Raw genomic sequence first — 26,202 nt, 5'->3', positions numbered from 1 at the left:
TCTGGGGTAGATTTAAAACATGTGTGTGTAAGTTTTGCTTATTTTGAGAGGCAGAGAGAGGGAGAGAGACAGAGAGAGAGAGAGAGAGAGAGAGAGAGAGAGAGAGAATTCCAAGTGGGCTCCACACTGTCAGAGCAGAGCCTGATGTGGAGCTTGAACTCATGAACAGTGAGATCATGATGAGTCAAAGTCAGATGCTTAACTGACTGAGCCACCCAGGTGCCCCTAAAACACATGTGTTTTATAGAGACCATGTAGGCTAATGGGTTTGAGAATATGAGTTCTAGGGCCAGGTGCCTTGCTTCATATTCACCTCTGGCCAGTAGAGAGTTGCATGAGCTTGGGCCCATGGCCAGTCTCTGTATCTCAGTTTCCTCACATAGCATCAAGATGGTAGAGTCAGCCTCACAGACACTGCTTGCACACCCAGAAAGAACTCAATCAAATAAGCTCCCGTTATCTCAAAATCCTGAAGCCAGGGCTAGATTTACTTTCGGGGGGAAAACCCAGCCGGATGCAGTGCTTGCTTGAGTATCTGGCTTCTCTCTTATTTCTCAGACCACATATGACAATAGCATTCTAGCAGAAAAAAGCTCCTAGAAGCAGAGGGTGCAGCCAGCCTTAATCTCTCTAATTTTCTCAAAGCCTGCAGCCATTCTTTCCTGGGATAGACTGAAGACTCCAAGTGTGTTTGGCTTCCAACTCCCCCCCAAACATGATCCATTTGCAAAAGCAAGACAAATTCCTAGCTTGACGTTCCAAGTGCAGTTTCCAGGATCTGACTGGTACTGAGAACTGTTAAGCAGAGGGAGAAAGGGGAAAGCTTTTCTTCTTTTGTCTCTCCCCGTGAACCCTGTGCATCACCTGCTTCAGAATCTCCTGGGAGAGACTGTGAACGAGACTCTCCGGCCCACCCCTGACCTTCTAGAAAGCCACCCTTAGATCTGGGCAAAGGGCCCATTGGTTGGGTCCTGACGGGCCCTTTCTAGCCTCCTTCACACACACATTCCTCACAGGGCAAGCTCATCTGGAGACACGACCTCTGGAACGTGGAGATACCCAGGTGGAGTGTCATAAGAAATGATTTGGTCTTTGTGTCTAATTCCTGGCACAAAGCTCCTAAAACCCTTGGAATTTCCTAAGTGATAGGAGTGTTTTTTTGTTATTCATAATGAGTCCCTTTCATCACATTTGAGCTTTTGTCAATGAGGTGACTTAAGGTAAGGCCCCTGGATAGCCTCAGGATTAGCTGATGGCCAAGCGATTAGAGCATTAGAACTTTCAGCCTCCAGTACCACCTTCTAGAGAAAGGGGGTGGCTGGAGACTGGGTTATAAAAACTCTTGAACAACAGCATTCAGAGAGTTTCTAGGTCTTAGAATGCATTTACATGCTGGGAGGTGGCACAACCCCAACTCCTGGGGACAGAAGCTCCTTTGCTCGGTACCTTCCAGACCTCACCCTGTATACCTCAATAAACATAAGTGCTTCTGTTAGTATTGTGAGACATTCCTAAAGCAGGGGGTTGTGGGAACCCCTGATTTATAGCCAGTTAGTCAGAAGTATGGGTGGCCTAGCATATCAAGGGGGGTAGACTCATGGGACTGAAGCTATAGAGTGTGTGCTAACTCCTGGTAGTTAGCATCAGAATTGAATTGAATTGTAGGACATCCAGCTGGTTTCAGAAAATTGGTTGGTGTCAGAAAACACCCACCAGCTTACCACAATTCCCTTATAACTGGCCCCAAGCCACCTTTACAGTCCCTCACAGTCTGCTTCCCATGGTCAGTCCTCCTGAGAGCAGACCTTGCAGTCATTTTGCACATAACTTGAGTCTGAGGGGTTCCCTAGGGGTGGACTTTTATAGGAGAGGAAGGACAGACCTTGGATATATGGGCCTGGGTGTCCACACCTATGCACAGATGATCCTTTATGGCACAGGAAAGAACAGGGGTGGGGTGGGGGTGGGAAGAGAAAAAGGTTTTACTTTTTGTTTTTCTGGTCCTGCAAATATTAGGGGATGGATGGTCCTGACCTCTTAAATCAGAATTTCTGAAGATGGCGGCTAAGAATCTTGCCACAGTGGTTACTAAATTAATTTAAACAGAAGTTCTCTTTTGGTTGAGTGGCTGACTCTTGATTTCAGCTCAGGTCATGATCCCAGGGTCATGGGATCGAGCCCCGAGTTTGGCTCTGTACTGAGCATGGAGCCTGTTTAGGATGCCCTCCCTTTGCCCCTCTCCCCTGCTCACATGCTCTTTCTGTCTCTAAAACAACAACAACAACCAAAAACCAAAAACCAAACAAAAAAAAAACATAAAAAACAGAAGCTGTCTCCTTGGCTGCATATTAGAACCATGTGAGAACTTATTGAATGCCCAAGCCTCACCTCAAACCAAAGACATGAAGATCTTTGGATAGGAGACCCAGGCAACAGTATGTCTCAAAATTTCCCCAGTGATTCCAATATTTAAGGCAAGGTTGAGAGCCTTTGAGATTAGGATGGCAGAATGAACAAGTGCCAGGGATGATGGACAAGGGGTCAGGGTGATAGAGGTGGGGCTTATAGCAGAAGGTAAATTATGGCTTAGGGTGACTGCCTCTACTCCTCTCCAGCTAACTGTTGCCATGCATGGAAGCAGGCCCGTTCTGGCCAGCACTTCCTGGATTTCAAGGGAAGCTTCATATGCTTATGTGAAATTTCACACTTCATAAATGTTAGCAGCTAATTCCACACTGTGTGCACCAACACTGCACAAACCAGGTGTCATGATTTGGTATTTGGGCTGCTAGCTTGGACTTCTGAGTTAGAATCTTCCTACTCAATGTGGTCCATGGACCAGCAGCATCAGCATCCTCTGGGAGCTTGTTATGAAGTCAGACTATGAATGTGGGCTTCTTATAAAGTCCACCCAGATGTACTCACTTAGAACCTGCATTTTATTTTATTTTATATTTATTTATTTTGAGACAGAGAGAAAGGCAGAGAGAGAGGGAGAGAGAAAATCTCAAGTAGGCTCCATGCTATCAGCACAGAGCCTGATGTGGGACTTGAACCCACAAACCATGAGATCACTACTGGAGCTGAAATCAAAAGTCAGACACTCAGCCATCTGAGCCACCCAGGAGCCCCAGAACCTGCATTTTAATACGATCCCCAGATGGTCTGCATGCACACTAAAGTTTGAGAAGCACTGGTGAGTAGGTTACACCAGTATGGTGGTAGCCAAACCCAGACTGTAGATGTGATGCCTTTGTGTGCTCCCAGTTCTGCTGAGCTCATGATAATGGAGGTACATGCCCCCTGAAGTGTGCCTTCAGTAATCAAAGCCTCCCCCTGTAGTGAGACTTGGTGTCAAGTGTACTCGTTCTGTCCCCACTGTTAAAACCAATATTTGTGTCCTGTCAATCATTTTCTCCTACCGCTCTGAAAGGTGAAATAGGGGAGAAGCTCTTTTTTTTCATCTTTTAAAAAATTAATACTTAATTGTCCCTCCCTCTCTACACTGTCTGTCCTTTAGAAAGACTCATTTTAATGTCACCTCCCCTGTGCTCCTTATATTCACAGATTTGCTTTCTCTCAATGCTCTGCCTTCCTTCAGTACTTTTATTATCCTGATTATGCTCTTGTATCATTATGCTTCAACTTAATGATGAAAAGCAGGCTTTTAAAAAGCCTGGCATAATGGAAAGAGAATGGATGTGGATGAAAGTTTAGCAAATTATGGCTTCAAAGAACTTACCTGAGCAATGATTGCAATTAAGTTCATTAGAGATAAATCAATGTTACAGGGGGTTTTATCAATTGTAATAACCATTTTTGACTAACAAAGAAAACTTTTTGCCTTCTGGATTTTTTGTATTATTGCCTATTTTCTTTTCTTTTTTTATTTTAGAGACAGAGCATAAGTCAGGGAGAGGGGCAGAGGGAGAGGAAAGAGAATCCTAAACAGGCTCCATACTTAGTGTGCTGGAGCCCCATGCAGGGCTCAATCTCGTGACCCCAGATCATGACCTGAGCCAAAATCAAGAGTTGGTTGCTCAACGGAGTCACTCATGTGTCGCACCTATTTTCTATTTCACTGATTGCCATTCTTGTTTTTAGTACGTGCTTCCTTCTATTTTCTCTGGGTTTTAATGTGCTGTTTCTTTTCTAGTTTTTTGAGATGGAAGCTTAAGGCACTGAGTATCACCCTGTCTTCTTTTCTAGTATATGCATGGAAAGCTAGGCATTGCTCTCTGAACATTGCATATGTTTCATTTCATATGTGTGTATATCTATCTATCTATACACACACACACACACACACACACACACACATATATATATATATAATAGGCTTATTTTTGATAGAGTGTGTGTGCTCTATTGTGGGAGAAGCAGAGACAGAGGGAGGGAGAGAGAGAGAGAGAGAGAGAGAGAGAGAGAGAGAATCCCAAGCAGCCTCTGCGCTGACAGCACAGAGTCCATTGAGGGGCTCAATCTCACAAACACGTGATTGTGACCTGAGCTGAAATCAAGAGTTGGATCTTAACAAACTGAGCCACCCAGGCACCACATTTCATATGTTTTAATATGTTGTATTTTCATTACTGTTCAGTTCAAAATACATAGTTCTCATTTTAATTTTGATTTCTTCTTTGACCCCTGGGTTATTTAAAAGCATGTTGATTATTTTCCAAATACTTGGGGATTTTCTACTTTCTTTCCATCATTGATTTCTAGCTTAATTCCACTATGGTGAAAGAATATACTCCACATGATTTTAATAATTTGAGGTTTTGAGACTGGCTTTATGACCTAGCACAGAGCCTATGTTGGTAAATTTTCAGTATGTGCTTAAAAGAATATGTATTATACTGTTGTTGGAGTTAATGTATTAAATGCATGGATTAGATTATGCTGGTTAACTGTGTTATTCAAATGCTCTGTATCCTTATTGATTTTTTTTCCTGCTTTTTGAGGGTAAGCTCCATGTATGATTGTGGATTTTTATAATTCTCCATGCAATCATCAACTAAAAGAAACCAAGTGTAGTTGTTCTAATTTCAGATGAAGTAGCTTAAGCCAGCCTTGTCCAATAGAAGTTTCTGGGATAATAGAAATGTTCTTTGTGCTATACCATAGAGTAGCCACTAACCATGTGGCTCATGAGCACTTGAAATGTGACTAGAGCAACTGAGGAACTAAATTTTTAAATCTGTTTATCTTTAATTTAAAATTAAAATTTAAAATTAAATAGACACACTAGGCTAGTGGCTACTGTATTGGATAGCATTACATTAAGGCAAGAAAAATTGAAGAGGGACATTTTGTATTGATAAAAAAATCAATTTAGTAGGGAAACATAACAATACTAAATAATGTATGCACCTAATATTTATATCTTCAAACTACATAAAGCAAAAATTAACAGATATAATATGCTTCGATCTATTCAAAGAGATAATGCTTACAACATGGGCACTTCAAGTATCTTTCCTGCCTCCAAAATACCAGAACTCTCTAAGCACCAAAAGAACTCATGATCTGTTTTCTCGAGAAGAAAAAAAGGATCTAGTATTCTAAACCTGTACCCTCCAAGGAGGCATGTTTATGCTCAGAATATACTTAGAAAAATGATCCAATGGAATATGGGAAAAGAATACTAGGAAACTCCACCTGCAAGAAATTTAGCTTTACTCATACTTATTATAAAGTTTGATGCTGGTGTTTGCCAGATGGCTATGGGTGTCACACAGGGCTCAAGGCCTTCTGAGGAAAGAGGAGGGTCTCACATCTTTGAGCGCTGAACAGTGGAACCCTTGCTTATATGTTCAGTTTTGGCATCTTGCAATACGTTCAGTACCCATGTGGCCAGGTTAAGTGGATTTATGGGCTACTTTTCCTATTTGAACCAAACCAACCCTACAAAAAAATGGAGATGGACCATACTACCAATTATACAAGTGCTAAATGATAAATAACTGGCAGAGTTGACTTTTCCCTTACTATTACATCATGAGATAACAATTGGATACCACAGGAGGATCAGTCTAAAAAATAATATTATTAAGAAAGCTCTTTGAAATATGAATTACTTCTCTTAGTCAACAACAAACCTTGCCTTAAGTGTAGAGCATGTTAACAAAAGTGTGAAGCCAGTATAATTAGCAGAGCACTTAAAAATTAAGCATCTATTGGTGGATAGGAATGAATGAAAGGGGTGTAATGATGCAATAAACATAGCTGAGATGCATTCTTCCATTTCAATCTTCAAATCTATGTGACGAATCTTTTCTTCCAGAAGGGATGGTTATTAAACCAAGCACTGAAAAAATACCTACACTTAGAGCCAATGCTTTAAATTTCTGAATCAAAGTGTTAAACTAAGACTGGAAATCATGAAGTCTGTTCAAACACATGTGCTCTCACTTTGAGAGCCAAAGAGGCATTTGAATATTAACAAAGAAAACACTATTTTCATCCTTTTTCATGATTATGTCATTATAATTTTAAAATATATTCTATATTCTATATACTTTTATTTGTAATGAATGTATATGTTAATCTAATAAAACATACAATGAGGGGCGCCTGGGTGGCTCAGTCGGTTAAGCGTCCGACTTCAACTCAGGTCACGATCTCGCGGTCCGTGAGTTCCAGGGTCGCGTCGGGCTCTGGGCTGATGGCTCAGAGCCCGGAGACTGCTTCGGATTCTGTGTCTCCCTCTGTCTCTCTGCCCCTCCCCCGTTCATGCTCTGTCTCTCTCTGTCTCAAAAATAAATAAACGTTAAAAAAATTAAAAAAAAATACAATGAATAAATAAGTGAATATGCCTAAGGTGGGGGTGAATGTTTGGTTTTTAGGCATATCAAAACTTGTCAAATCAAAAAGTTGGCCTGAAACTACTGGCCTAATATTAAAGTTTGTTCCAGCAGGAAAGTAGAAGTCACTGGGTTGCCAATGTCTAACTTTAATTTTCAAAAAATGAAATTTTCCAAAGCCAGGACGTCCTAACTTTGAAATAATGCCTTACAGAGGTTCTCTATATTCACAATATGGAAGTTTCTCAAACTTTTTGTCTAGATGATGCTATCAGGTCATGATTTAGCCACAACTTGGTAAAATACAAAAGGGTGAAATACTGTCATTCTCCAAACTCCAATACTCACAGTTTCATTTTGGTGAATTGCGTGTGGTTTCTGATATTGAAAAAAATACTTCATGTGCGATTAACATCAATTAAAGAATATATATTCAGAATTTATGATTTCTTCCTTTTCAGATTTGGCCTGTTGTTTTTCTGTAATCATTTCACTGTCAAGTCCATGAATTGAACCTGTTGGGTACTAAATCCTCACACTTTCTTTAGTTCAATATGAAATAATAAAAAATACTTCAGTAGGAGATTTTGCATTTCCACAAAGCACTTTATATGATTCAAAACCACCCTTCTGAATCGCTTGTAAGTCTAGACAAATAGTCAAAACCAGTAGTCATTAGCAAGAAATGATAATAAATAGCTCTGACCATTTATTTGATATAAAGTTCACGAAGAACACTAAAATTGATCCAAATATTAAAAATCTGCATTAAAAATAACATCATTCACTTTCTATGTAAGCATTTTTACTGATTACCTACCTATCCCTATGCACGAGTAAGCTGGCCCTTACCATTCTCTCCAGGCTTTTAGAATATTGTAAAGCATGGCATTTGCAGTGGTCACATTTCATTCTATTTTACACTGATGTCATCATTTCCTTGTTCTGTTCCAATTTTATTACAGTTTGCAACCCTGACCACGTAAGCCAAGATGCTTTCAAAACTACGGACGTAAGCTATTAATTCTAACTTTGATAGCAATTGGACAAGGCTAATGCCTTATTTACATTTACTCCCTTCTTACTCCAAACCAGAGACCACATCAAATAACTAGCTCTTTGCACAAAGCTAAAGAATCAAATTAAAGCCCCTCCAAGCAAGTTCAACATCCCTAAGAAATGACTCTGAGAATTTACCGCAAGTATGAATCACACATTCAAAGACATGAGCCGAGAGTCAGTGGAGAATTTGAATTTGGAACTGCAGAGCCTGTTAGTTCCATGCACAGGAATAAAACCGTCAGAAACTGTGATATGCATGGTTCAGAACTTATTTCCTTTATTAGCATCTAGCCTGGAATTCTGATTTTATTTTTTTTAAAATTTTTTTCAACTTTTTTATTTATTTTGGGACAGAGAGAGACAGAGCATGAACGGGGGAGGGGCAGAGAGAGAGGGAGACACAGAATCGGAAACAGGCACCAGGCTCCGAGCCATCAGCCCAGAGCCTGAGGAGGGGCTCGAACTCCCGGACCGCGAGATCCTGACCTGGCTGAAGTCGGACGCTTAACCGACTGCGCCACCCAGGCGCCCCTGGAATTCTGATTTTAATATCAATTAGCACAAGCATAAGAGCAGAGATTATAAATCAGGAGTTGCATGCACATGCGTACCATGCTTAGAGCCCCTGCCAGCAAAAGGATTTGTCTTATGGAAGGATAGAGCTAGAAGGGCAGTAAAAGCTCGAGATTCAACACAGAATGAAGAGAACTGCTGATTTCCATTAATGTGACTGTGCTTATCTCCTTTTAACAAAGATCTATTTTAGAAGGAAAAAGGCAAACACATTAGCCTCATGATTCCCACAAGGGGAAAAAGAATTTGTCTGTATTATAACAGTTATGATAAGGGGTTCTGTTCTTTAAAATAAAGCTACAGCTAAAGGTAATTAAAGTAACATGACAAAGCATATTGTTTTAGAAATAACTCCATAAAATGACTTAATAGCCATTACTCACATGTTTTAAGGAAGCTGCCATGCGAGATAACAGTAGACTACTTCTGCAGATTGCAATAACAGAAAATGCTTATAGAAAGTGTTTTATTGTTAGTTTTTTTTCAGTTATAATTATCGTGGGATGCTATGCCTGCATATAAAATAAAATCTGATATCAAATTTAAAAAGGGGTAAATCATTGAGGCACCTGGGTGGCTCAGTTTGGTTAAGCTTCCTACTCTTGATTTCAGCTCAGGTCATGATAGTGAGGGGCCTTCTTGGAATTCTCTCTCTCTCTGTCTCTGACCCTTTCCTGCGCATGTGTGTACGTGCAAATTCTCTCTCTTAAAAAAACCCACAAAAAACCATTCACAAAGGGGGGGAGTCATTCAGTACGATGGGTGAATCAGGTCACATTATTCTTGATGAGATTCAGTATGAAGTAGTATCTACCAAATAAAAAAGAAAATCAAATCAATGAAAGATTACATGTTGAATTTGCTCTTACAGCACATATGAATTTATTGTCTCCAAAAACAAAGAAAAACATACTGGCTAAAGTTATTAAAGTTATGAAAACTTGGAACTTGTGAAGAGGGAGTCTATGATTTGCTCTAAGATAATTTGCTCAAGCCTGTCCCTTTACAGACTTTCCACATTCCCTGGACCTCTTGCAATATCTTTTTCCACTCAACTCACAATTTCCTTTCCCTGGGTACTTTCTGCAGACCAAGTACTCTTTTTTTTTTTTTAGGCTTTTTTTTTTTTTTTTTTTTTAGGCTCCTGTCTACTTATGTCAATGTCACAGAGCTGTCATTTCACTTGGTTGTATCTCCCTAATGAGATTACCAGTGAACTGAAAGCAGGGACCAGGTCTCTTTCATCTTTAGAAGCTCACACTATTTTTGGACTGGCTGATTGGGGTGCAGGGCTGTGCTTGGGCTCATACAGGAGAAGATCCCATTATTGCTACTTCAATTCAGTTTTATGGGCTCTCACAGCAGCCCTACAAATGTTGGAGAATTCTCTGTGGTTCTATGAGGTGTGAACAGAACACTGGGGAAAATATGTTGACCTCCCCACCCCACATACACACAGATCAGCCCTGAATCTTTGGGAGTCCACAGCTCCAGCACACTTTTTAGAAGTACTGAAAAAATTTAATAAATAAATGAAAAGAAAGTAGACTTTAGAGTCTACCATAATCATGTTTGATGCTTAGTTTTTATTAGGGAAACTAGTTACTTAACTGTTTGAGCTCCATTTCTTCATTTATAAGTGAGTGTGTGTATGACACATAATATTAAACCTAGCTACCATCGGATCTGCTGGGTCATCCTATCAGTTGAATAGAACAAAAGGCTGACCCTCCTACAAAGAGAAAATTTTCCTAATGGCCTTTGAATTGAAGTGTTTTCCTGGTTCTCCAGCAACTTCTGGCTTTTGGACTTGAACTGGGACATCTGCTGTGCAGATTTTAGACTTTCCAGCCTCCATAATCATGTGAACCAGTTCCTTATAATAAATCTTGTAGCTTCTATTGGTTCTGTTTCTCTGTTCCATCTCTTAAAGGTCACCTTCTCCATAAAGCCTTCCCCGACCATCCTTTAGGAATAGAGAACTTCCACTCCCTGTCCCCCCTTCTTCTTTGAGTTTTCTCTATAGTTTTATTTCCTCCCAACATGCTACATATTTCATTTCTTTATTTTACCTGTTGTTTGCCATGAAAACTTTACAGGAGAAAGGTTTTTTGCTCATTTTCTTCCCCACTGGATTCCCATTACTCAGAATAATGCCTGGCACATAGTAGATGTTCAACAAGAATTTGTTGAATGAGTGAACTCAGGAAGGAAACAAATCACTAATTCAAGGGTTGTTTTTGATCGAATACTTTTTGAGGTCTGCAGATTTCACACATACAATCTATAAGAAATGTGGTTGTAATGGTTTGTACTACTACCATAGAGTGCATTCCAGAAGGATGTGCAAGAGCATGGAAAGGGAAAGACTTTTAAGATACCTCATGCAGAAATGCAGACACTAGGAAAGGTACCAATAAATGGAGGGAATTGAATGTACTACTGGTGCATTAGTTTCTTGTGGCTGCTATAGCAAATTACCACAAATTATGTAGCTGAAAATACTAGAAATCCATTGTCTCACAGTTCTGGAGGTCAGAAATCTGAAATCAAGGTGTTGGCAGGGTCTTCCTCCTTCCCAAGGCTCCTGGGGAGAACTAGTTCCTTGCCTCTCCCAGCTGGTGGCTGCCGGCATTCTTTATTGTGCCTGTACTCCTCCAGTTTCTGCCTCTGTGGTCATATTTCCTCTTCCATTTCTGCTTGTGTCAAATCTCTCACTGCTTTACTCTTAGAAGGACACATGCTATTGGAGTTAGGGCCCACTGGAAAATCCAGGATGATCTCCTCATCACAAAATCCATACCTTAATTGTATCTTCAAAAGCTCTTTTTCCAAATAAGGTAACCTTCATAGGTTCAGGGAATTAGAATGTGGACCTGTTTTGGGGGGGACCATCACTCAACCCACTCCAGCTCTTATAAAAAAAATTGGAGTTTGCTATGATTCCACAACAATTCTTGATTGTGCTGTCTAGCTGCCAATATGGGGTACTTTCTGAGGAACATGGGCCTTTGTCATCAAATCACTGATCTCCATTGTGCTTCCCTAAGAAATCAGACTAATCCATGTGGTAAAGTTTTAAACAGTTCCCTTTTATAGTAAAGATCTTTGCTCAGGAAGCCATCCACTGAAAGAAAGATCAAACATTGTCTTTAAACAAGGGAGTCATCTGTGGGTCAGGCTTTCAATCCTGATACTTTCCTCTCATTTCTCACAATCTTATGATAGGGATTTTTATAATCTGGCTCAGGAACTATCATGAGCTTGAATCCATGGAAAAGGAATCCATTTCACTTTGCACTCAAGTTTATAAGATGTCAGTGGTCATCAAGATCATCTTTTAAGCAATGATGCAGCACAAGGACGTGCAATGAAATCCAAGTTCATAATTTCTGGCTATTTTTCCTCGTGCCAGTCTCTATATCTTACGGCTGCATTTTCACCTTCCCTGACACTCGGGAGACCTGAAACTTCTAAATTAAATTTAATTTGTTTAAAGTATCATAATGGGCACTTTTCAGGACCAAGTGTTCCATGATTTAAATTTCCTATATAACTCTCCATTTCCCTGAGTAAGTATAAACAACTGTTCTATTTAAAATTTAAGGCCACAAAATTTTATTACAGCCAGTAATAGTTTCTTTTTTGCTGTTAGAAATGGAACCAATTACATTTCTGTCCTTACATCCTTAGGTCAATAAAATGTCGATTAAAAGGTCATATGCAAAGGACAAACAATATCTACTAGGTGAATTCATAAGTCTGAACCTGACTTTGAAAATTAAATTTTAACTGGAAGAATAGGGAATAAGAATAAGGAATAATAATAGAAATAAATTTGTGAAATTTGTTTCAAAAAATTCATTTATCAAAAAATAAATTGCCATTTCAACTTTTTTGTTTTGGGGCTTTGCTTTCAAGAAGAAGAGGCATATTATGATAAGAGGAACTGGTGGGATTTATTCAACATCCCAATGTCTAAGGTAAGTCCTGAGGGCATTAATATGACCCCACTCTTTTATAATGATGAGAACATCATAGTGATGATCCTAAGGCACTGGAGGCCAAGGGCAAATCATCCAGCTAGAAACAAAAGCAGGGAAATTTTAAATGAATATCGAGAGACAGAAAGGTCGCCATTGAACCTGTGGTCAACATTCTAATGAAATATGATATGACTGTCCATCATGTGGCAGATAGTTGTGTGGGCCAGAGAAAAAGCAGGGTTACTTTCATCTCCCCTGCCAGGTTTCTCTGAACATGAGTATATATTATATGCTCTGAATGTAGTGGAGGGTTCTACCTATGGAAAACAGCATTGCTTCTAAAGGCTGTGTCTGGGGTTATCCCTGTGAAATCTGGGCTACAATTATGCTCTGCCTATAATATGTCAGTCTTTAAGTAGATTTGATTACAATTAATACATGCAGACACACATTCAAGAGTTTCTCGTGAGGTTCAAATATTTCTTTAAAAAAACAACTATAAAGTTAGTTGCATTTAGACAGGGTACTTGATCTGATACATAATTTAAAAAAAAATGCATGTGATGGGTTAGTGGTCCTGTTTCCTCTATCATCCTCAACCATTTGATAGGGAATATTTTTATCTATCAAACATGCATTGGGTGATCCTTACCTGTGCTTTCTTCTCAAGGACATAAATGCAGAATATCACTATTTTATGGAGTAGTCTTCTGTTTTCCTCATTCCCCTTTCCAACTCAGTCCCCACATCACAGAGTAATTCTACTAAAACAGAAATTGGACTATGCATTGAGAATGACTGCTATTGTCCTATGAATAAAGCTCTAAGCCCTTATTGCCTCTTGGAAGGGTCTGCCAGTTCTGGCCCTATTTTCTTTCTCAGCCTCATCTCTCTTCCTTCCTTCCTTCCTTCCTTCCTTCCTTCCTTCCTTCCTCCCTTTCTTTTCTCTCTTTGTTTTTTTTTTTCTTTTTCTTTTTACCCATCTCTTTCTCTGATAAGACTTCCTTCATTTTCTCCAATGGTCCCCTTCCTTACATCCTCTAGAAATGATGCATGATGGAGCTAATACCATTTCTTGGTCCAGTGGTTACAAATCAAAGACCACTGACAGTATAAACATTTAAAAAGAGACTTTGGATTATATATGTAGACAATTTGAAGCAATTATCAAAGACAGATGGGCTTCATGATATTTTCTGACAAGACCATCTATCTGGCATTGGATCCTCTATGTGGTGAAAAAATACCTTTTGCTCCCCAAACTGCTGCTATGTGCTTCAGGGATCTCCATCACAATTTCAAATCCCATTCAGTAATGCAAAATTTTACTCCAAGAATCTTTTTTTTTTTTTTTTGGTTTGGTTTAAAAACCAAATGGTTTATATGTTCCCAGTTGGCTACCCTTTCCATTCATTAATATTAAATTAAATTAAATTAAATAAATCAGATGCATGTCAGCAAGAAAACTAAATGTCAAAAAGGCTGAATTTTAGCTCCCTTTACTATGGAATTACTGGTCCAATGACTCCTTCCAGGCATGCATCAACATGGAATTCTATGTTGATCAGATGTTCTCAAATCTGCCTACAGAACATTCCAAAAATATCTATTTGCCCCAGGATATAAAGAAAGACAGTACAAACCAAAGTAGGTGGATAGGAACCAGGCTCAGAAATCTTACAGACTGGAAATATATGAGCTCATGTTCGTTCTATCATATCATGGTATTAACCTGAAAAACCCCCTAGCAGCCAGTGATTGGAACTGCCGCGGGGAGGTCAAGGGTGCACACTCCTGAGGTGGGGATTTGCATTTGTGCCTGAATTTAGCCATGCCCAAGAAAACCTGGACAGCATTTTGTTGGCCGACATTCCCTTGGGTCACAGATTTTCCTGATGATTTACTCCTTTGAAGTCACTTAAGCTTAAGGCTAATGCTGAGGACTTAAGAGATTTAAACAAGCAATGCATTTCCTGAGGGTTTTTTTTCCCCCCAGATACAATCTTGTACAACAACATTATCCAATGGGTGTTGGCTGAGCTTCCTAAGGTACTTTGTCACAGCACCAGTCAATACACAGGTACAAAAGATGCAATCCTGTTCCTGCAGAAATTCTCAATAGCCTTGTGGCATTTCTGACAGGGAATGGCTCTACGAAGATCTTGCATGTATTTAATCCTGGCCCAATAAGAGGTGGCATATTCTTAATAGTGAGCCCATTCTCAAGAGATGGGGAGACATGATGATAATGAGAGCAGATTGATGCTGGCTTGGCTCAGGTCCCACTCAAAATAATTTTTCATTGTTTCAGCCATTCCGCCTAAGAGAAGGTTAAGAAGATAATTGGCAATGCCGTCAGGAGGGTAAGTGAATTTCCTTGTTTCATGCTGTCAAGCCTTTGAGAGAACTTAATTTGTGTTTTGACAATGGGGAGGATAGCGGGTTCTAGACAGAAATGAGCTTTCGACAGTATCTTTAAAAAATTACAGAAAGACTCTGAGAAAGCGGAGGTTTTGATGAAGCCCTTTGGATTCATGTTAAAAGCTACCTCCAGCATTTCTGGAGCCCTTACCCCAGTCCACCATCAAATCCTAACACGTAGGGTATCCTCCAGCAAGCAAATCAGGGCATGAGCTCTGAGGACACTATTCCTTCCTCTGATTTCCTTTTCCAAAACCACACAGAATCGTCTCTTTCAAAGTGATTTGTGACACTGCTACGTTCCCTCCTTTAGCTCAAGCATTAGCAAACTTTTCTGTAAAGAGTCGGATAGTAAACATTTTAGACTTTGCAGACTATCGGGTCTGTTACAGCTACTCATTCTGGCAGCTGCAGTGAGACAACAGTCACAGACAATACAAAAAGGAATGGGCATGGCTGTGTTGAATAAAACTTTATTTAGAAACCCTAAATTTGGAATTTTGGATGATTTTCTTCCGTTCTAAAATGTCTTTCTTCCTTTGATTGTTTTTCAATCATTAAATTTTTTTTAAACATTTATTTATGTTTGAGAGACAGAGGGAGACAGAGCGTGAGCGGGGGAGGGGCAGAGAGAGAGGGAGACACAGAATCCGAAGTGGGCTCCAGACTCTGAGCTGTCAGCACAGAGCCCAATGCAGGGCTTGAACTCATGAACCATGAGATCATGACCTGACCTGGAGTCAGACACTTAACTGACTCAGCCACTCAGGCGCCCCATGTTTTTCAATCACTTTAAAATGTAAAAGTCATTCTTAGTTCATCAGGCTATGCAAAACTGGCAGTAGCCTGGATTTGATTCCTACTTTAGTCAGAGACCTTTCAGTTGAACTTTCTGGGATGGTGCAAAAGTTACATACTGGCACTGTTCAACACTGTAGACACCAGCTACACAGCACTATTGAAATGTGGCTGCTGTGACACAAACACTTTATTTTTAAGATTATTTAATTATTTTAAATTCTAATTGCCACTTGTGGCTAGTGGCTACCGTGTTAGACAGTGCAGCTCCATAATTATCTTTCATATTAATTTGAAAAACACGTTCTTGCCTTTTGCCTACGTTAAAAAAAATAAAGAAACAAATAGATTCTTCTACTTGCTGCTTAAGTTATACAGTTACTGTTCCTTCTGAAAAAATCATAGTTGATGTCTTGGTTTTAATTACATAAGAAATATGGGCAAACACACACAGCATGTGCAAATACATGCGCACACATGCATGAAATGCAGCTCTTCACTGAAATGTCATCACTACCAAATTCAGCAAAACAAAAATTGTGGAAAGATGGGGCGCCGGGGTGGCTCAGTTTGTTAAGCATCCGACTTTGGCTCAGGTCATGATCTCACGGCTCCTGAGTTTGAGCCCTGCATCGGGCTCTGTGTTGACAGCTCAAAGCCTGGAGCTTGCTTCAGATTCTGTGTCCCTCTCTCACTCTGCTCCTCCCCCATTCATGCTCTCTCTCTCTCTCTCTCTTTCTCTCTCTCTCTCTCAGGAATAAATAAACATTAAAACAAATTTTTAAAAAAATTGTGCAAGGAAAACTATGCCTATCAATAAGGATAGTATCCTCTTATTCAATATCTACTATGAAAACCCAATATTAGACAATGAAAACTACTGTATAATATGAACTTAAACTTTTCTACTAGTTTCCTCGATTATTCGTTTCAAAATCCTATACTTCTGTTAAACATAGCTTACAATAATGAGCTTGCAAGACTGACCCAAGGATGTCATGTTCTAAAATAAATGAGGTGGTCATTTCTAAGTAAATGACTGTGCGTGAACCCCAAGCCATCTCAAATAAAATCTCAGACCATCTATGGCCAGTACCTCATGCTAATCCCACAGGTCAAGGCCAAAGTAATTGACTAGTAAAAGACAAACACATAAAATCACTAACGCTTAAACGGTTTTGGTAACAAGCATCATTTAGCACACATATAAAGTCCTGTTCATTAAAATCTAACCCAATTAAAAAGTATTCTTCATCTTGATTAAGACCATTTATGGTGAAACTTCTATCATATTACTGGCAGAGGTAATCTAGAGTTACCTAAGGAAATTCTAAAGGAAGAAATGGGGATGGTTGTCTATCCTTGGTAAAACAAAACAAAGCAAAATAATAGGGAAGAAGTAGAAGTTCATGATGAAAAAAAAAAAAAAAATTCTTGCCCCTACAATTCTAATGCTGTGTTCAGAATAACCTCAGGCCAAGATGCTCCTTGAAAGTGCTCCAAGGCTCCATCTGAGGCCTTTTCTTTCTCTTGCTATATTCTGTTCCTTGGGAACCTAATTCATGCTCATGTCTCCCTTCCACCTTTATACCTATACCTGTAGTTACATCTGATTCACAAATCTTTACTTTCCAACGAACTTGTCTCTTCATTCTAAATTGGTATACCTCACCATCTGCATGACTTCTCTCTTAGATGCCTCTAAGGCATTTGAGTCATGCCATGTCCAATTCTGCCCTCATGGCTCCTTCCATCTTTTACAGTTTGGCTGTCTTCTGAAATTCCCTGGGCCAGTGATGGGTGACAGTAACCACCCAGTTGCACAAACTTCAAATCCAGGTAATTCTGTGACTCTTTCCCTCCACCTACCACTGACCTAGCACCAAATCCTACTTCTTACATTCCTTCTGCCTCTCTTTTTCTCTGTTGTTACAAACCAAGTCCACACGGCTAATGTCTCTTGACTGCACTAATAGAATAGCCCTAATCTTTTACATCTTGCTTGCCCTTTCTATCCTTTAATTTGTTCTCTTCAATCAATAGGATTTTTTCAAAACTTAAATCTGGTCGTATCACTACCTCCACCCAGGCTTAAGACTTGTTAGGGTAAACACCAAAATTGCTAATGTGCGGGTTTCACTTCTGTCCACCTTTCTTTCCCCATTTTATATTTTCTTCTTTGCTTTGTGTGCACTCTCTACCATGGCCTTTCAGTCCCTTGAACACATAATGGTCCCTCCTACCACACATCCTTTGCATGTACTGTTTTTTCTCTCTACAAAGATTTCCCTCCATCTATATACTCTTCCTCACTCCACTGGACCCCACATCATTTACTTACTTAGTTCCTACTCAACTTCAGCACCCAATTCAAATATTACTTGTTCTAAGAAGTCCTACCTGATCTTTTGCCCTTTGATACCTACCCCATCCAGACTAGTCTAGATTTTTCTGTAATAAATTTTCCTGGAAACATCATCCTTTCCTTCAGAGAAGGTATGTCACTTTGTAGCTACACATTCCTTTATGTGATCATTTGTTTTCTGCCTACCTCTCTCACTTCTCCATTAGTTCTGCTAGAGCAAGGACTGTGTCTACTTTTATAAACAATGCTTTCCCCAGAACCTGGTATGGTACAGACACATTAAATGAATTTAAGAAATGTTTGAATGGAGAAATGTACAACAACAAGGATATGGGGATAGTATAAATATATGGAAGCATCTGGGGACGGGAAGTATAAGATGCCAACCTTCTATGCAAGCCCAAGCTACTCCAGGGATATTTCCTCTCTACAGCTGGTTTTGACTTACAGACTCCGTGGCTCAACACCAACTAATATACATGCTATTACGGGGTGTGTGTTGTGTGTGGTTTACTAACTTACTCCTTCCTGCCTCCATGTTACATTTCTGTTTTTATTTCCCCCACATCTCATTTTCCCCATTTATTCTCTATTGATTTTTATCGTTCTATTCTGCGTGCACTATTGTCAGCTGCGTTAGCTGTGCAAACAAAGCTACCTCTAAATAAATAATATTTATAATTATAATAATTAATCCCAATCCTTATCATACCTTTAAAGCTCTGAAGTCCAAAACCCTGAAGACACATTAATTCCAGTGGCTTTGTGATAATCAAGCAGCCAGTTGGTTACTGGACAAATAGCCAGACAAACCTCATTGTCTCAGTATGATTATTTCTTTGCCCTTGAGGCTACATATAGTTTTTATCACATGCTCTTCCATATCCACTTCATGCTGTCTCTGAATCCCTCTGAATTTCTGGGCATGTAATAAAAGTAAGATAAATGAAGCAAAGACAGAATCTATTCAGACTCTAGCATCCAATGAAAATAATAGACAGTGAAATCATATTTAAACTTGTGCTGTGATGCCTTTGGATTTACCTTGAAGACATTTTTCTGGGACAGGTAACTGTCCTGGGGTTGGTGGCTGGTATATCAGCACTGTTTTCCAGGGTCTCCTCTCAGAGATATATTTGCATCCATCTGACATTGATTCATGTAGCCAGATGGCAAAGGACAGAGCTGGGTCATTCCATACAAGGTGTGACCTACTTACAGGTCCAACAATCTGTGGTTTAATACTAAATAAAAGTATTGAGCCTTTGAGTTAAAAAATGCAGTTTGATTACTGTACATGCAGCATGAACAGTCTGAATGCAGGATGCATCAGGTGCAACAAACAAAGGGATACAATGCTAAACTGATTCTCCAAGGCTGGGTGATAAGGAGTGTGGTGGGTGTCATTGCCAACTCAGTGAGGTGCTGACAAAGCCGTTAAGAACCAGGAATGAACACTGAGGCAAAATGTCAAAGTGAACAAAATGTCACTAGCAGATAATGGTGATGACCTTATGACTTGGTCGGAAGTATTCCAGGATATTTTGAATGTGTAAAATCTTCAAGGGCCTTCTGAACTATCTAAGAGGTGGTAGAGACCAAATGCATCCCTGTGTAAAAAGCCTTCCTGGCTTGAGCCTGTTCTCTGTTGAAACAAGGTATGAACCCAAAGGATAAGAACTGAATCAGAGCATCCCATAGAAGCAAAGACGCAGTTAGGGCCTTTGCCCCTAACACCAAGACATAACTGGTTTAAAATGGTCTTGTTTGAAACTGGCCACAGACATGTCAAATCAAATATTAATATTTCAATATGATATAAAACTGGATAAAGTATATATTAATTGATTAGGAAGCTAATATAATGTTGTATTAGGAAATAATATCATCTCTGTTCTCCCCAGTTCACATACTAATTTTATCGCAACAGATCAAAGGTAGAACTATCATTCTTTTAATTAGTCTTGGAATTCAGAAGTGTTTTCCCAATAGGGGATTTCAATGCCATTTCTGAGAAGTGTTCAGGGAGATGCAGGACTGTTATTTAGGAAATTTATCCAGCTCATGTGTAGCTGCCTTTTATTTGCTTTCTGGTGGAGACTCTGACTTTGCTACAATAATTGGATTTGCATCCTAATACTCTTCTTACCACTGATCTCATCCTTCAATCTGTGCGCTGCCTGTAGGCATCTCTATAACTCTATAGTTAAGAGAAATGCTCAGAATCCCACTCCTACCTCTTTGGTAAATTGGCCTCCAAATTGCTCAGGTCTTGATTTTACTCTGACCATTTTAGGCCATTGCTCCTGACAACTGGGAGGCCAGCCCTCTGACATATGCTGACATTAGTATCAATAGTTGATATTAATGGATTCATTTTTTTAAATCTTATGTTGTGTTTTTTTTTTTTTGCAATCTTATTGACTATATTCTCTATGCTGTACTTTTCATCCCTGGGACTTATTTATTTTATAACTGGAAGTTTCTACCTCTTCAAGCTTGCTTGTACTTTTTTTCTTACTTTCTTTTGGATTACTTTTTCCAACCTCATATTTTTTTCCTCTCAAACATATGAAGTTATATGTTATATATTCTTGTAATACTAGACATTTCAATATTTATCACAATCAAGCAAGTGTATGTCAATATCTTTACCCTCTTGCTGAATAACACAAGGACGTAGGATATTTTAACACCAATGACCTCTTCTTGAATGGTATAGAATTGTTTTATATGTCAGTTCTAATCTAATCCCATAAGACATTACTATCATTTTATATAATCAATGTTCATGTAGAATTATCTACCTATTTACAATTTTCTTTGGTCTTTGTTCAGGCTGTTCATCTGGATTGATTCTTGCTCTGACTAGCATGAAGGTTTATGATTTCCTTTAATGAAGGTCTGCTAACAGTAATCACTCAGCCCTTCTTGCCCCCTCACCCCTACCCCTCATCTTCTGTCATGTGGGTTGGACTGAAAATGCCTTTAGTGCTGTCACTTTTAAGTGATAAACTCTAGACTGGCAGAACTTCTCTTTCAGCACATTGGAGATACTAGCCCACTGGCTTCTTGCTTCCATTGCTACTGCTAAGAAGCCAATTTTGCATTTAATTGTCATTTCTCCAAAAGTAATTTCTCCTTAGCTGTTTTTAAGATATTTGCTTTGTCCTTGGTTTTCTGAAACTGCAATATGATGCATATAGATATGGAATTGTTTAAAATGTATCTTGTTTGGGATTACTGAATCTATGAATTTGTACCTTTCATCCACTCTGAAATACAACCCCTTCTCATATTCTCCTGTCCTCATTGTCGCTCACCTCTTCTTCTCATGTTATCCGTCCTGGCTCTTAATCTCTCTACCATATTTTTCATCTCTGACACTCTCCTCAGTATTACTCCTACTGAGTAATATTATAGGTCTCTTTCAAAATCTCCTAAGTCTCTCTCTATTGCTGGAATCTGGAATTTTAAATGTAATTGTGTTTTCATTCATAAAAAGTCAATTTGTTTTCAAATGTACTTCATCCCCCTTTTTAGTCAATTGCTTTTGAAGCATATTATCAATTCTAAAAGCACTTGTTTAACATTCTGTTTCTCATAATTCCAAAATATAAAGTTTTATAGTGCTCATTCTGCTGTCTTTTGTTTCTGCAGGTTCTCATTCATGGACTTTCTTTGTATTCATTGTAATTGCTTTGATGAGTTGATATTTCTTGGAAATTTAACTGAGGTAATGGCATAAGGTCTGGTTTGAGGATGGGCTCCTTTAGAGGCAAATAGATTGATTACACCAGGAGCCCCAAAGATTTCTAGGATGAGACATATTTAAATGAAATCCTGAGTGTGTTAGGTGGTGTGAATTGAAGTTTAAACCCACATGAGGGATAGCTTGTGATCATGAATTCTAAGGGAGAAATTTTCCTCCTTAAAACACCAAGCTTTGAGACCAACGATTTTCTTGCAGTTCTTTGAAATGATGAGTTTATTTTTTATTCATGAATACTGTGATGTTGTGTGGTCCTCTGAAATCCCAAGTTTATGTACTGGGGCTTTTATTAGACTCCTCACTTTGTCTACATTTTCTGTTTGTCCACTACCCACACATCATGAAAAAAAAAGTAAGTTCAATGTCAACTTGACAGATACTTTCAAGGTGAAAAACAGCTTTACTTCTCTCTCTGCCTCTCTGGGTACCTGCTTTCACTTGGGCTTTGTGCTTTGAGCATTCCTTAATTTCTTTCCCATTCGCTGATGAATTTAAACATATTTTGAAAGTTATACAGAGTTTTTATTGGAAACTCAGGTCTCTACAGTTTGCTTTTTGATGTTTTCAGAGCTTAGATCATCAGCAACAGATGTGGGTTTCTATATGGCTGAGGAACAGGTGACTTACGATTGCTTCAGAATCACTGTAATTCTACTAAAAACCAATCAAGTTTGAAGGGCTAATTAACAGAAATGCAGTGATATCAACGAATCATAACAGCTTCTTTTAGCCTAAATTGGACTTTTTAAAACCAGAAATAGAAAGAAAGAGGGCACTTGAAACAAGTGGATCCAGATGAACAGTTAGAGAAAAGCCTCGATTTCGAACAATCTCCCATTTGAAACTAACTTGTAGCAGTAATAAAGTCTTTAACATTAAAATTTGGAATATTTTTTGATCACCCAGATCATATACAAATACATTATTTCTAGAAACACATGTCAACACACAATATAGTTAGCTGCAAAGCATCCCTTGACCACCTCGCCAATCCTGGCCGCCTCCTTCAACTTAACCACGGTTTGAAAGTTTGATGTGGGGGCGCCTGGGTGGCTCAGTTGGTTAGGCGTCCAACTTAGGCTCAGGTCATGATCTCATGGTTTGTGAGTTCGAGCGTCGTGTTGGGCTCTGTGCTGATGATGGCTCAGAGCTTGGAGCCTGCTTTGGATTCTGTGTCTCCCTCTCTCTCTGCCCCTAACCCGCTCATGCTCTGTCTCTCTCTCAAAAATAAATAAACATTTAAGAAACTTTTAAAAAGATAATAAACATTTAAATAAGCATTAAAAATAAAGTAAAAGTTTGAGGTGTAAAAGTCTAGAACTTCCTATATATTATTCTTACTTATATTCATATCTATGCACATACACGTAGACACCAAGTTTGTTTTCCATTTTAGAAAAACATGTAGAAGGTATGGTATTCTGCACATCCAGACACGTTTTTGAGTTCTACTTTCTTGCCTAATAGTTCAGATATAACAATCCTCCATTAAATCATTTCATAATTTTGAAGATTTGACTTCTAGATTTTCTGTAGGAAATCTTGATCCCATCTGACTGTCAATTTGTGACTGGGAGTTTCCTTTCTGGAAATACTTGGACATTTATCTTTCTTCTTAGTATTCCAAAATTTCCCAGCTTTGGGCCTTACTGTGGACCCTTTCTCTCATGTTGCTGGGCAATCAGTTTGGCTCTTCTGTCTGGTAACTAATGTTCTTCAGTTGTGAAAACGTTTCTTATCAGATTTCTTTGATAATTTGTTTCTTTCAGTTTTCTCTTTCTGGTGCCCCTCTCAGTTGGGGGCCTGTGCTCTGGTCACTTAGTTTTTGCCTTTCTTTTCTCCAAAATCAGTTACCTCCTTTCTGTTTGCCTTCTACATTCTAATGATATATTGATCTATACTCTATTAACGCTTGTTTCGCATTCTTTGACTCTTTTCTCCCCCTTAACTATCATTCTGGGAGAAACCATTTACAAGCCACTTCTAAGAATCTGTCCCTTGAAGTGCACAAGACTCCTTAAGAATACACATAGGAAGGGGTGCCTGGTAGCTCGGCCGGTTAAGCATCCAACTCTTGATTTTAGCTCTGGTTGTGATCTCACAGTTGATGAGTTTGGGCACTGTCAGTGCAGAGCCTGCTTGGGATTCTCTCTCTCTCTCTCTCTCTCTCTCTCTCTCTCTCCCCATCCCTCTACCTCTCCCCCACTCATGCTCTCTCTCTCTCTCTCAAAATAAATAAGTAAACATTAACAACATAATATACATAGGTTATAGAAATGTGTTCCATATTTTAAAGTTTCTGTTGTTTTATATTATTATATATAATTATATGCTATATATTATCTATATATGAGTGAGAGACAGGTTATTTCTACTATAGAGAAAAATTTGTTGCCTTTTAAAATTTAAATTGCATCCAGGACAGGGGCACCTGGGTGTCTCAGTTGGTTAAGCAACCGACTTCGGTTCAGGTCATGATCTCACAGTTCCTGAGTTCAAGCCCTGCATTGGGCTTTGTGCTGACAACTCAGAGCCTGGAGCCTGCTTTGAATTCTGTGTCTCCCTCTCTCTGCCCTCCCCTGCTCACACTCTGTCTCTCTCTCTCTCTCTCAAAAATGAATAAACTTCAAAAAATTTTTATTGTGTCCAGTGCATAATGAGATCCTTTTTTTTTAGTATATAAATTTTTAATTGTTTTGTAATCAGCAGATAATTTTTAATATTCAGGCCTGTATAGGTCTTATTTCTTTTTTTGTGTTGCGTTGTAATTCACTAAAATGGAATAGGGCTGGGAGAAGAGAGTAGCTGGGGATGAGGTTGGGAGGACAAAATAGGACACTGGAGACTAGATGTCTGGCCTGGTCCTACCACTATCTGTGAGTGGACCTCTCTGGGCCTCTTTTCATATCTGCTAAATGAAGATGTCAGCCCAGCTTATTTCAAAGTGCTTTGCATTTCTTATTGTATGTATTTGTTATTCTGTGTAATTTTTCTTTTTTGTTTTTTTTAAATGTTTATTTCTTTTTGAGAGAGAAAGAGAGAGAGGAGGGGCAGAGAGAGAGAGAGAGACACAGAATTCAAAGCAGGCTCCAGTCTCTGAGCTGTCAGCACAGAGCCCGACATCATGACCTGAGCTGAAGTCGGACACTTAACTGACTCAGCCACCCAGGCGCCCCTGTAATTTTTCTGTAATTCTCTACCTTAGGTTTCTCAGGGTTAGCAGTGGTGTTTACCCCATCTTTGGATGAATTTAAATTCAGTTTGCCCATGGCTCAACACGTTTTTGCATGAATAAGGAAGCTAGCAGAGAACGGCACTGTAGCCTGAACACAAGATGTTGTCAGGAGTCCAGTGGAAAAATCCCCTGTTAAGTCAGAAAGGATAACGCCCTTCCTGGACACTGGAGGTAATGAAAACAAAACCCTCAAGGTTACATAATCAATTTTTCAATTAATAAGCTTTCTCCTCCCTTTAATAGTGTATACATTAATCGCAGCTGAAAATGGGTAAAGGTAGGAACACAAAGGAAAGTCGACTGGAACGAACAATGCAAAAGAGCAGAAATTACATGTACCTGACATCTGCACAACACACAAGGGAAGCCTGTGACTTGGGATCAAAGGGGACTGGATCTCTAAAATGGTGGGCATTATACCTGGATAGCTAGTGTGGAGATGGCTGTGCAACAAGACAATGAGGCGGGCTCACTTAGGAATGTGTTCCCTGGGACACGGTAGAGGGATGTGTAGTTTGAAAAAAATACCTACGGATTAACACATTTGATAGGTAATGCACGTGGTACAAATTTCAAAGAGGACAAGACGCTCTCATTCAGGGGTGCGATACAATTTTACTGCCTATAAGCTGTTAGGTACCAATTGGGTTTCTTTAGATTAGAGATATGGACCAAAACTATGAGTGAATCTGGCTTTTAAATATGCTTACATATTTAATAATTATATATTTTATATTTCTATATTATCTTGTTGATATATTTGATATATAATATATATGTATATATGTACTTGTATATGTATTTTATATATAATATATACGTATATATACTTACCATGGATGGATGAGGATGGGGAGCTACTTTCAAATCCATTGCTCTCCAATTTCAAGAGAAAAAATATTTTAAAAAGAAAACCTATTGTCTATTCTACTTTGATAAGTGAGTGAGTGCTACAATTCCAAGATTGGAAATCTAGGTGATAAAATAGTTCTCAATATTTAGTCTCGAGGCTTTCCAACTAAATTGGCTTTAATCTTTATATGGAATGTTCCCTAAAGGCCAAAATCCTGGTCAAACAATGGCAAGTGCAGTGCAGCTGATGGCCTCCCTAGGTACCTTCACTTGGCATCTTGGGTCCTGTAAAATCACACATAATAGCTTTTTTCACGTTTTAGTTTATCAGG

The 26,202-nt window shown here is 39.0% G+C and overlaps 1 protein-coding gene and 1 long non-coding RNA gene across 9 annotated transcripts in view; one reads left to right on the top strand and one right to left on the bottom strand.

The window, feature by feature from the left end:
* Positions 1–26,202, bottom strand: part of PLCB1 (phospholipase C beta 1) — a 695,993-nt gene that overhangs the window by 36,843 nt on the left and 632,948 nt on the right. The window contains exon 33 of one of the 3 annotated variants that reach the window (XM_023251452.2): positions 9,105–9,251. The exons of the other annotated variants lie outside the window; for them this stretch is intronic. The gene's annotated coding sequence lies outside the window, so the exon portion shown is untranslated. Of the gene's footprint in view, positions 1–9,104; positions 9,252–26,202 lie in introns of those variants that run through there. 3 annotated transcript variants of the gene reach the window in all.
* The window catches only part of LOC109498079, a 51,549-nt gene continuing 39,639 nt past the window's right edge, over positions 14,293–26,202 (top strand). For 4 of the 6 annotated variants that reach the window (XR_006595360.1, XR_006595357.1, XR_002741038.2 and 1 more), the window contains exons 1-2: positions 14,702–14,790; positions 17,410–17,485. This is a non-coding gene — a long non-coding RNA (uncharacterized LOC109498079). Of the gene's footprint in view, positions 14,508–14,701; positions 14,791–17,409; positions 17,486–26,202 lie in introns of those variants that run through there. The other 2 variants (XR_006595358.1, XR_006595361.1) reach the window with 2 other exon arrangements.

Source organism: Felis catus, chromosome A3, assembly GCF_018350175.1.
Source record: "Felis catus isolate Fca126 chromosome A3, F.catus_Fca126_mat1.0, whole genome shotgun sequence".
NCBI lineage: Eukaryota > Metazoa > Chordata > Mammalia > Carnivora > Felidae > Felis > Felis catus.
This window is presented reverse-complemented; position numbering and strand designations above follow the sequence as displayed.